Genomic DNA, 12,300 nt, shown 5'->3' with positions numbered 1-12,300 from the left:
TGTTGTTGCCTTCCACTCCCCTTACTGCTGTCAGTAGCTCGCTCTGCCACACGGTCACAGCTGTCCATCACTGCTGAGTGTCTTCCGATCTGCCTCTGGCGTATCCCTGATGCCTCGTCGCGTCTCACACTGTGCGGCTCTCCTCCGTCGGCAATGCCTGCCGTTACCTCTGATGCTGGCCTCCTACTCCGGCTGCAGCATGTCCTCTGTTGCATGTCGGCAAGCAGCGGTTACCTTCTTGGCCTGTGTCGCGTGCGCCGGCCTCCTCCTACAGTCACGCCTGCTTCCACTCCTCAGACGCTGGCCTCCTCCTCTGGCTTCAGCGGTTCCCCTCCTGGTCTGCACCTTCTCGTCCTCAGAATTGCGGCCAGAGGGCGACGTGGGCCGTGGCGCCTTGTTGCCAGTTGTTGCAGCTCATTCACACGAGCATTAAAGGATGGCACAAGACGCGGTGTCCTTTTCCTCTGTAACATCAACCTCCTCCCATTGTACTGTTGCCTATTTGATATGACATTGCATGCATCTGCTGGTGTTGACAGATATGTTTCCCATAGCATGCAGATGACCAGGGTGCGTGGCCCCATACCCTGGAAGTTTTCAATCCTTTAGCTAACATTAGGTATGCCCCCTGCAGGCCGTTCGTGGCATGGGTCAGTCGATTTCCTTTTTGATAACCGACTATGAGAAAGACACAGAGAATACCACTAAGCCCAAGCAGAAATGTGGTCAAAGAAGAAGTTTCCAGGTGGACAACTCCAGCAAAGAACAGACTATTAGATATTAGAAAAGAGCTAATTCACATCCAGTGAAAAGAAATGAGCAGGCTCAACAAGAGGGTTTGTATTGTTTGTTTGTATTATAGGCTGTCAAACGAAGCTTGGAATAGATACAAAAGGAATTTAAAGTGAGGAGCTCTTTAAGGCCCATTTCTGTAAAAGTGGTTTATTCACAGCCTCAGCCTTCAACAATGTGGGTGCCTCAACTAACAGCAAACACAGTAGTGACGGCTCCACGCCCACAACAAACATATTAAGAAGGAGGATATTTAGGGGGTCCATTGCAACTATTCAAAAGACCACATAAGACTCAGGGTCTTGCGACTGGCGATCTGCTCACGCACAATGCAAAGTGCACAGAGACCGTGCACTGTACCCGTGGCGATACTTTGACATTCGAGGGCCTATTATAGGTGCAGAAGAAAAATTCAGAATACTACTGGCTAAATACAAATACTATCTGGAATCAAATGACACCATCAAACAATTTCAAGTTGACACTTCAACCAAATGAGATGTTCTCACGAGCACTTCAGTGAATGCCTAACGTTTCGGATGGTAGAAACAGGATCTAGTAGACAATTCTCCTAACTTGTGAAATGGAATGACCTCTAGTGAACACGCTTCCAGGGACAGGGGAAGATGGAGGTGATTGAAGTCTGGAAATTGGGAAAACCACTTTTTTAAAACCCAATTACTGAGTAATTTCCCATGAATTGCCCCACTGAGGTGCCTAAATGCCTGACACCGGTTTCTTTCCATTATCCCAACAACTGTATCTCTGCACGCTTTTCACCATATTAGTTTGCTGAAGGTATTGTTAACATATCCATTAATGTAAGCAACCACACATAGGGCCTAATTCACAGAAGAGTTTTATAATGGCAAACCGCCATTGGAAAACGCTCTGCGAATTAGGCCCATAGTGTTTGTGTTACATCTTTACAATGAAGACATGTGTGCGCCTTGTCAATTGTGTAAGATCATTGATGAGGGAGTATTGTTTAGGATTTTTTTACAGGGGAAAAATAAAGGGGGCAGAATACAAAAAAGGGAAATTCCACAAGCCTCCCCGCCCCACCTCTTCTTATAATACAGTCAAAAAGGCACCTCTGCACTGATGCTGTTTCACCAATGCAAAAACATTCATGTCGATGCAAGGTCATGGAACCATACATCGGCAAGGGTTTTCATATTTTTTTTTTAAAAATCTTTAATTAAAAAAAGAAGCCAACTGTACCTGCAGACACGCTCAGAAACTACACCTGACAGGGTAAGCCACTGTAAGGCTGAATGGAATACAGCTGGCTGGCGGGATCCTCCGCGCGCGCTGCACATCAGAGAAATCCTGCCTCACAAAGGCCATTCCCCAGAGTCTGTCTTCTACGCTTCACTGGAGGCCACAGTGATGCTCACCTGTTTTCTATCAAAAGCATTCAAACCTCCCCTGCACACCTGGGCATTGCTTTCATGTCCTACGAGGTAATTACAGAGGGCTGCTTGAAAAGGTATCTCACCTGTGCAGCACTCGCTGCTGACGGTGTAAACAAGACGTGCTAAGTGACGCAGGTTCAAGAGGCGAGAGACTTCGGTTTATCCTCTGCCAAGTTACAGAAAAAAAGGCAGGGCGAAGTTAATCCTGGAATTGGCTGCTCACAAAAGGTTGCTGTGCGCGACATCGTCGTCCAACGTGCAGTAAAACGAGGACTACATATTTTAGCACAGTAAACAGAAGGCGAGAGTGACGGCTCATGGTCTCTGATTATAATACACAAGTGCTGCCAGGGCATGTGCTCCGATAGGGCAGTTGTAGGGGTCGACTAGGGTGCCACCAGCAGCAAGGCATAAGGGGCTCAACTTTGACCCTGAAAACATTAAAACGTGTCCCATTTTTTTTAAAGGAGAGGGGTCGAAATATGGCCCTTCATTTGATGCGGCATATATCCCTGCACGGGCCTTCTGTGTCTTGCCTCGCCTCACCATTTGAGAGAGTCACACCAACTGGTTCATTGGATGGGGTGGATGTTAACACTATAAATGGCGTTGCTGTGATTAAGTGTAAGGTGCGTGGCTGCATTTAGTAGGCAACACAATGGTAGTAGTGTGCAATACCTAATCCCCTGCACTATCGTGAGTGCGGGTTTAGATTCTATTAAAGACAAGGAGGCGAGTATTATGCTTTCAATCTTTACTACTGACAAAATAGCAGCAAAGAAAAATTTCGTTTAAACAGTACGTTTTTCGTTATTAAAACAGAATAAACACATAATCCATTAGCACACAGTATTGGAACCCAGTCCAAGATGGGGGCTAAAAAACAGTCCATCAACCAATCAGGATGAACCCACCCCCATAAATGTCCTTTACTCTAACAGCAACTCCTCTTCTGAAGCTGCAAATTATGCTTTAAACAGCAAAACATAAAAGGCCCATAGTCCAACTAAAGAACATTCCAGGCAACTCATCAAGGCGCCGACTCCGGAGACTTTCCGCTGATCCAGTTTCCTCAAGGTGATCAACCCGAAGCTGAAAAAGAAGACAGATGTTAGCACTGGGTGGGAGGGCGGGATAATACTCGCCTCCTTGTCTTTAATATAATCTAAACCCCCACTCACGATAGTGCGGGGGATTAAGTATTCTATGACACAACAAGGAGGGTCATATTATGCAAGTTTAAAGCCCTTGCATCACATTGAACACCACATGATCAATCTGTTTATGACAAAATGTCTTAAAAGTAGACTCCCTGGACCAATCAGCTGCTTTTAGGATCTGATCCAACCCTCCCCAAAGGAGAGCCGCTTTTGATGCTATGGCACCCCTAACTGAATGAGCTCCAAAGGAAGAAATGGCAATACCAGCCTCTTCCATCACCCATTTAACCCGCCTAGCCAGAGTAGCTGAGGACACTGCTTTATAAGGCTTACTGTATGAAATAAGCAGCTGAGAGGTACCTGGGGGATGAAAATCCACAGTTCTAGCTTCAAAACATTTCTAACACTGAACCACACATAATTTACTATTTTCAGGAAATGCCGGATAAAAAATAGAAGAAATCATACATTTAGTTCTTTTAGTCACAAAAAAGGTCACTCCCTGCGGAGAGAAGATCTTGTTGTCCACATCAAGAGCTCTAATATCAGATACTCTCTTAAAGGAGACAAGACATAACAGCATTGCTAGCTTTGAAAAAAGTTGTTGAAGGGATGATTCTTGATTATGAGGCCACGCTATAAATAAATTCAAAACCTTATTAACATCCCACAAAACTGAATACCTGGCTTTAGGAGGAATCTTAACTCTAATTGACTTCAGAGCCTTTAACCAGAACATGGCCAGCTGATATCGCTGATCTAAACCCATTAATTGTTCCATAGGCTTTGCCTTCCTTAAACAATTGCACGAAAAAGTTTACTATGTCTACTGGAGGAGCAAAAATGGTAATGAGGTGTCTAACCAAACACCAGCTAACCCAGCGGCCCCATGCTGATGAATACGATGTCTTGGTGGAGGCTGCCCAGGAATCCTTGATGACACTAATAGAGTCCTGCGAAAGGCCTCTGAATCACCAGGAAGTGCTGAAATCCTCCAAACCATAAGGGAAAGATGTCCCTGAAGGACGAGGCTGTGAGGGCGACCCGACGGGTCCGTCAGGAGCTGGGGATGAAAAGGAAGAAGGCGAGTAAAGTCCACGGCCAACTCTAGGAGAGCGGGAAACCAAACCTGAGAAGGCCAGAACAGGGTCACTATTATCAAGGTAGTGCACTGCCTGCACAGCTGTACCAGAGCCCTGGCTATCATGGAGAATGGAGGAAAAGCATAGGGGAGAGGGCCTGACCAGTCCTTGAGGAACACATCGGTCGCCAGAGCTCAAGGGTCCGGTCTCCAACTGTAAAACCGAGGAACCTGACAATTGAGATGGGAGGCAAAAGGTCTATGTGAATGGGACCCCAACGAGACTGAATCAATGAGAATATACTCCTGTCCAGCATCCAATCACTGCTGTCTTGAAGGTAACAGGAATTCCATTCTGCCACTGAATTGCTTATCACCGGAAGATACTCTGCTTGAAGCAGAATGTTTCTGTCCAGGCAAAAATGCCAGAACTCCCTTGCCAAGTCCGCTAGGGCCTTCGAGCGGGTCCCCCCCAGGTGATTGATATATCAAACCACTGACATATTGTCCATCCGAAGGTGGACACAGCAATTCCCCTGATCTTTGAAAAGGTTCTTGACCGCAAAGGAACCTGCGAACAATTCTAGACAATTTATGTGAAGCAGTCTCTCTTGATCTGACCATTTCCCCCCTGTGGAAATCTGACCTATCCTGGCCCCCCAACCGGCTCTACTGGCATCTGACTCGAGAACCATATCCGGAGAGGGTCCAAAGATCGCTCTGCCATTCCAGGCATTCATATGTTTGAGCCACCAAAGAAGTTCCAATCGGGCTTCCGGATCCAGCTTTACCTTTTGCGCATAAGACAGGCTCTTGCGCAAATTTCTTCCCTTGAGACGTTGAAGAGCCCTGTAATGAAAAGGCGCCGGAAAAATAGCTTGAATAGATGCGGACAACATCCCCACTACCCTCGCTAACTGTCGAAGGGACACAACCCTCAGCCTTAGGATGAGGCGAATTTCTTTCCGAATCCTCAAGAGTCTGGGAGAAGAAGGATGCACTGCTTTGAATCGATATTGAAGCCCAGAAATTAGATACATTGAGAAGTACAAAATATGGACTTTTTGGCATTTAAAACAAACCCTAGATCCTGCAAAAGGGAGATTGTCAGATCCAATTGACCTTGTAGCATCAGGAGATCCTGGGCTAAGAGAAGAATGTCGTCCAGATAAATTATACTCCTGATCCCCTTTGACCTGAAGAATGCCATCACTGGTTTCATTAGTTTGGTGAAACACCACAGGGCTGATGATAGGCCGAACGGGAGAGAGGCAAACTGCCAAAGGTGATCCCGCCAATGGAACTGAAGAAACTCCTGATGAGGGGGGAAAACAGAGACTACCAGATAAGCATCTTTGAGATCTAATTTGACCATTCAATCCCCTGGAAGCAGTGTATCCCTCAGAAGATGAATGCCCTCCATTTTGAAATGATGGTAAACTACAAATGAGTTGAGGGCTCTGAGATTTAACACAGGGCGAAACCCTTCCTCGGGTTTCGGAACCAGAAAAATCGTGCTGAGGAATTGAGAAGCCCTGAATGTGGCCAGGACTGCAGCACCCTTGAAAACAAGTTCTTGGATCTCCGCGTCCACCAGCTTCTGCTTCTCTTGATTGAACACAAAAGGTGGAGGCGGCAAGAGTTGACACCGAGGGGAGTAAAACTCTATCTGAAATCCCCGAATTGTGTGTAATACCCATGGGTCTGATGTGAGACTTTCTCAAAGATGAAGAAATCATACCAACCTGCCCCCCCAAACCTTTGTGGGAAGAAACATTTACGAGACAAGACAGTACCTAGAGCGGATCTCGCTCTACCTGAACCTCTGCCACTCCGACCTCTCCACTGAGTTCCTCTCTGGGGATAGAAGGTCGTCTGCGCTCCTCGAGCACAGGAAGAATGATGGGCCCCTCTAGAGGTGTATTGTTGAGGTCTGGTAGAGCCCCTGAAAGAGGAACAGCCAGAAGAGCGGGCTCTTCCTCGTCCGGCCTTATCAAAAATTTTAGGTGCAGAAACCTTTCTAATATTTGTCTGGGCCTTGTCTAATGCCGTAAAGGTATGGACATAAGCTGAAAGGTCCTTTATAAACTTATCTCCAAAAAGGTTCCCTTGAGCTTTTGACCAGCCTCTCCCTTCGCCATATCCTGTAGTTTGGGATCAATGCACCTAAGGAGCGATTTGCGCCTCTCCTGGGAAATACTGGAATTAGCATTGCCGAGCAGGCAAATGGAGCGCTGCACCCAGCCCCTGAGTGCCTCGACATCAATTTGTGACTCATGCATAGCCGCCTCTTCTGCCAATTCGAATATTTGGGTCAAGGGCCCTAACATGTCCAATAGCTTGTCTTGACAAATCTTAAGTGCTCCAACCACACCCTTCTTTGGGTCTTTACCCCTCTGGAACAAAATAGCAACCATGGACTGATCAATAATGGGAGTCATTGCCACCTTGTCCGGGATAACAGGACGGGGGAATTCTGAACGTAACTTACTCCTGTCTTCACTAGGGAGAGCCCTCCTAACCCAATGGTGGAGGAAAGAGGATACTGGCTCAGAGGGACGCCACTCCGTCGACCTAGGATGCTGAATGAGGGAAGGGTAAAAAAATGTGACCCCGCTGTTATCTAACAATTGCTCCCCAGCAGTCTGGGACACCACCACAGATGGTACCTACCTTTTCGCCTCTTAGGCGGGGAATCTGAATCTTCCGAGGAATCAGGGGATGATAAAGGAGTAGAGGTCACCCTAATTGGGGCTGAAGACTGGGCAACAACCTCACCAAACTTACGTTTTAAGGCTCTAACCGGGGAGTCTGGGAAGAGGGAGAACTCAGAACTGGGCTTAGTTGCCCTTGCAAATGCTTAGTTTTAGTCGTGCACTTTCTGGGGGCTGTAGAAGGTCCCTGAACCGGACTAGGATGGAAATTGTCAATCTTATTAATTAACCTGTCAAAGGCTGAGGCTAAGGTTGAGTTTAAATTCAACAGCACTAAATCAATGGAATCCTTTATAGCCCTGGAGACTGAAGGGGGTGGGGCCAGGGAAGCCTCCCCAAAACCCCTCGTTCCGGAATCCTCGTTGAGCCTATCACTTTCCTTTGAAGCCACCCTAACCTGGGTACTGGCATCTACAGAGGGAACCCCATCTATCCCATTATTTGACCGCATTACTAATACCAATTGAAAATGAAATGCAATGGGGAAAGCACATCCTAGTGAACACTGACCAAATAGAAGGCCTAGCAGGCCTAACAAAATTCCACTTAAAATTATGTGGAAATGTATGTAAATATGTTAAAACAAATATAAATCAATAAAGAGGCCTAGGTAAAACCCGGGACCAAGCAGGGCCAAACACAGAGTGAAGGAATCACACCCTAATAAAATCCCACAACTTTGCGTGAGCAACATGGAATTTGCAATGTATCACTGCCTGAGGCAGTTATTCCTTTGCTACGCCGAGCAGGCGAATGCTGAAACAAGAAAAAGCCTCTTTATCATGAGGCGTAACCACACTTTCAGGCCGCTCCCCACCGGGCGAGCTGAAGTAATTTTATATATATAAATATACACGTCAAGCAGACGCGAAGAGGCGGGGAGGGGAGCGCAAGCAGCACTACTGTAATAAAACACTTCGCTGAGCAGGCGAATCATAAATATTCACGGGGAAGGAGGGGCGGAGGGCGGGAAGGCAGCAGAAAAGGACGCCTCACGCCGAGCGGTCAGAATAACAAATAAAGTACTGACCGTTCGAACGAGCGAACGTAAATGCAAAATTATAGCAGACACAGTTAAACAGAGAAACAATGTATCACTAAAACCCCTTCATAGAAGAAAGGATGAGCGTGAAACAAAAGGACTTATCTCGTGCGTCAGCAGCAAAGAAAGAGGTTTTGCTGTTAGAGTAAAGGACACTTATGGGGGTGGGTTCATCCTGATTTGTTGATTGACTGTTTCTTAGTCCCCATCTTGCACTGGGTTCCAACACTGTGTGCTTATGGATTATGTGTTTTTTCTGTTTTAATAACGAAAAAGTTACTGTCTAAACAAAATTTTTCTTGGCTGCTATTTTGTCAGTAGTAAAGATTGAAAGCATAATATGAGCCTCCTTGTCGTGCCATAGAATACACAGAGTTGTTCTCTGTGCCACCTGATATTCCTGAGCTGTATCTCCATACGGCCCAATAGTCCAGAACTTGTAAAAGAGATTTTGCACAAGGAAGGGGAAGTCATCCCTCCTCCCACCACCCGCCTCACTGGGTTCCATTAGAAATAAGTACATTTTAGTCCAGAAGAAGCTACAAAATGTTTTAAAATGACAGCATAGTTGGCTGAAAAATTGCGAGTCTCCTCCCAAAATGGTATCAATCAGTTGACATGAGTATCGATGATGTCTATATTGGCAGTATGGCATTGCGACTTGTAAGGTAATAAAGTTTATTCGGATAATTTTCCATTAACACAGAAAAACAACACAGTTTAAGACATGTTATGTTGAATTGTAGAACGCACTGAATGACAGTCATACACATACAAATTGCAATACTTTGTCTACTATAGGCCATCTTTTCTTCATTTTGGATTTTTTTTGCAGCTATGTTACATTTGTTTTGTCCTCTTTAGGGTGGTTCCGCTGAGTGCAGCTCTAACGTAATTAAAAGCATCATATACAAAGTCTTCCTTGTTGCTTGACATAAACATTGACATAGCATCTGCACATGTCCTAATATTATTTATGATCAAATGCGGCCTCAGCCATTATTTTCTAAAACCAATAACAAATCTGCAAGTCGTTAAAACGTGCATTAGGTCTTCTTCCCTACCCCAACCGCTAGGACATACCCTTCCTGAACCTAACCAGCGCATTCTTGCTCTCAAAGGGAGGACATTTTAGTCTGACCATTAATATGATGCTACGGCACTCAGAGGATTGAATTTTTTCTGTGAGTGTAGGGGCTCTAGGTTGTTTACAGGAGAGGGAATAGAGTTTTAGGGACAGAATTATACCAGTTCCATCCTGAGTTGCACAGAACTCTGCCTCAGTGGCACTTTGCTTAAGGGGGGTCTTACGCTGAGCATTCGAGAAGGTGCTTAAGGCAGTTACATCCTCCAGCCCCCAACTTTTCATCAGCGCACTCCCACTAGCGAGCCAACTTTAGGGGTCCTTAGTGGGAAAACGGGTTAGCTCCTCCATCGCTTTACCGATGTTTGGATTCACTGAGGGGCTCAGCTGAACCTCCAGAAACCTCCTCTGGGCCTGGCGTGTTATGCTAAGGATGCCCAGTTCACGCCCCAGCACGTCACCCGGTGAGCTCAAGGGAAGCCCCGAAATATTTTGTAGGAAGATGTTTTCCATTGCCTCAAGGCCCAGATCTCGGTGCAATATAGAGTACTGCAGTCTAGATTTTTAGCATCCATCACTAGGAGGAATTTGTCAAGCCCCCCCTACCATATTGATAATAAAGGCAGAGTAGCCTTCTGAAGCCCACATCGGCCTGCTTGACCACTGATTTTATGTGGTTCTGCCAACTTCCTTTATTGTTCAGGCCTAGGTATTTATAGTCCCTTACCACCTCTATTTTTTCACAGTAGAGGAACCAACTTGCATTCACTTTTCCATTGCCGAAAACCAGAATCTCTGTTTTGGAGAGATTTTGTTTCAGGCCATGGTCACTAAAATAAGAGCAAGCATATTTCAGACTCTGCTGAAGCCCTTTGGATGTAAGGACTATTAGGGCTGAATCATCAGCATACAGCAGAGTACCTATTTTATTTGAAAGGAGAGGGATTAATTTCCATAGAGCATTGTGGGGGTTAAAATCCCATAAAACAATGAAAATAAGAGGGGCAATGGGACATTCTTACTTCACACCCCTGTTTGTGTTAAAGTCCCTTGAATACCCGTGTCCCCTTGAACACCTGACCACAGCGGAAGTGTCCCTGTAGACCCGTTTTATTAATTGAAGTAGCGCAGCAGGGACTCCGATCCTGCCATTCTTGTTTAATAACAGATTTTGATTTATCAAGTCTAAATCCAAGAAAGAAGTGAGATGTGATTTGCTCTCCTTGTGTACTTCTCCACTATGGTGTTCAGTAAGAAACATTGCCCAATGGTGGAAAGGTCTTTGGGTTATCTGGCCTGGAAGTCCGTGATAAGCTTGTTTGCCAAACCGCACTCTTCCAGCCTCACTACCACACACCCTGCAAAGATCTTATTAGAGGCATCGAGGATCGCAAACGGCCGATAACAGTTGGGATCTGACACAGAACCTTTTTTGAATGAAGGGATAATCTGGCTTCTTTTCCAGGAGAGTGGGTGGGGTTATTGGGATAGTGCGATTTGAGTTGAAGACCCGGATTAAGACTGCCAATTACCAGTCTTCAAACCATATAAACCCCTCTGAGATTAGGCCATCTGGCCCAGCAGCTTTACACTTTTTTAGAGTTCTCAATTGTGTGTTAATTTCCTCCCCAGAAAATACTGTGTCATTTTGTTCCTTGCTTCCCTTTGGAGAGTTTACTGGCACATAGGACCATGCTTCGAGGAGCACCTCTTGGAAGAGGTACATCCAGTTTTCCGGGGAGATTGGCCCCACGTTGCCCTCATCACCTTTGTCAAAGCCCTTAGCAACAAGCTTCCAGAATATTTTCAGAATGTATTCCCTAACTGCTCTGTCGAGCGAGCCCTGTTGTACCTCTGTATATCACCCCTTTTTGTTTTTTAGAAGGCTTATGTAAAACCTTTTCTTGGCATATATTTGCCCTGCGGTAACCAATCTATCCTGTATAGTCAGGTGAAGTATCCTTTTTGCGTGCCTGCATTTGGCATCGAACCAGGGAGCATTTTCTCTTAGTGTGCTTTTCTTGTTTCCTGTTGCACCCCCAATGTGCGGTACATTTCTATAAAATTGAGCTTGGAGGAGTTAAAACTGACACACAATATCATGTGGGCTATGAAAGCATAATAGCTCTGCGCGTATTTGCAAAATGTCCCCATCTTGAGACATGCTTAGGATTTAGTCTCTGACGACCTTCTCATTTTGAGGACCGCCATCAGATCATCTTTGTTCGGGCAAGAGTGGGCCTTGTTTGTATTCACATACCACTCCAGCACCAAGGGGTTGCAGTGGCTCTCCATTCGATCCTGTATCTCGAACTGTTTGACTTTATGAAGAACAGTCAACTAAGCAGCAGGGACATTTTAAGGAGTTTTGGCCCCCGGGGCACAGACAACGTTGGGGGCCCCCTCGGACTGAAGAAATGCTTGGATCTAGAATCTCTGGTCATGCAGTAAGCACGGTTACATCCTTAAAGCTACTTTGCCCTCTTCATTCTTACTGAATCAGAATAATAAGGAAGGGGCAGTTCAAGGGCAACATAAGCAGTTCACGACCAGGGTACTTGTGTTCTAGCACAGGTACAGACACATTTGAACAACAGAAGCGATGACAAAGATATACCACCCTTGGTATAAATGCAGGACACAGATCAGTAGCTGTATGAAAAAGGAACACATCCAGCAGCATAAACACAGAACTGGGATAAACAGACTGAATATAAAAGGGCTCAAGCATGGACAAAGGGAGCAGATTTAAAGCAACGGGAAAGGTGCACATACCATAGCAGAGATATTAGACACAGACTAGAATGTACCAAGTAGGTGCACATATAAGGCTTTGGACTAAGATTAAAAGAGGACGATGGTTTCCAAGTGGTACTGCAGCTCCAGCCCACCCCGCCCCCTTCTTTTGCACTTCTCGTTACTGCACTTGCACGATCCGAATGTCACAAGGCCTAGCAGGACTGTTACTGTTGTCTATTTCCCCTGCTCCCATCCCATTTTCTGTCTTGT

The sequence above is a fragment of the Ambystoma mexicanum genome, chromosome 7p, assembly GCF_040938575.1.
Source record: "Ambystoma mexicanum isolate Mex_15411 chromosome 7p, UKY_AmexF1_1, whole genome shotgun sequence".
NCBI classification, from domain to species: domain Eukaryota; kingdom Metazoa; phylum Chordata; class Amphibia; order Caudata; family Ambystomatidae; genus Ambystoma; species Ambystoma mexicanum.
This window is presented reverse-complemented; position numbering follows the sequence as displayed.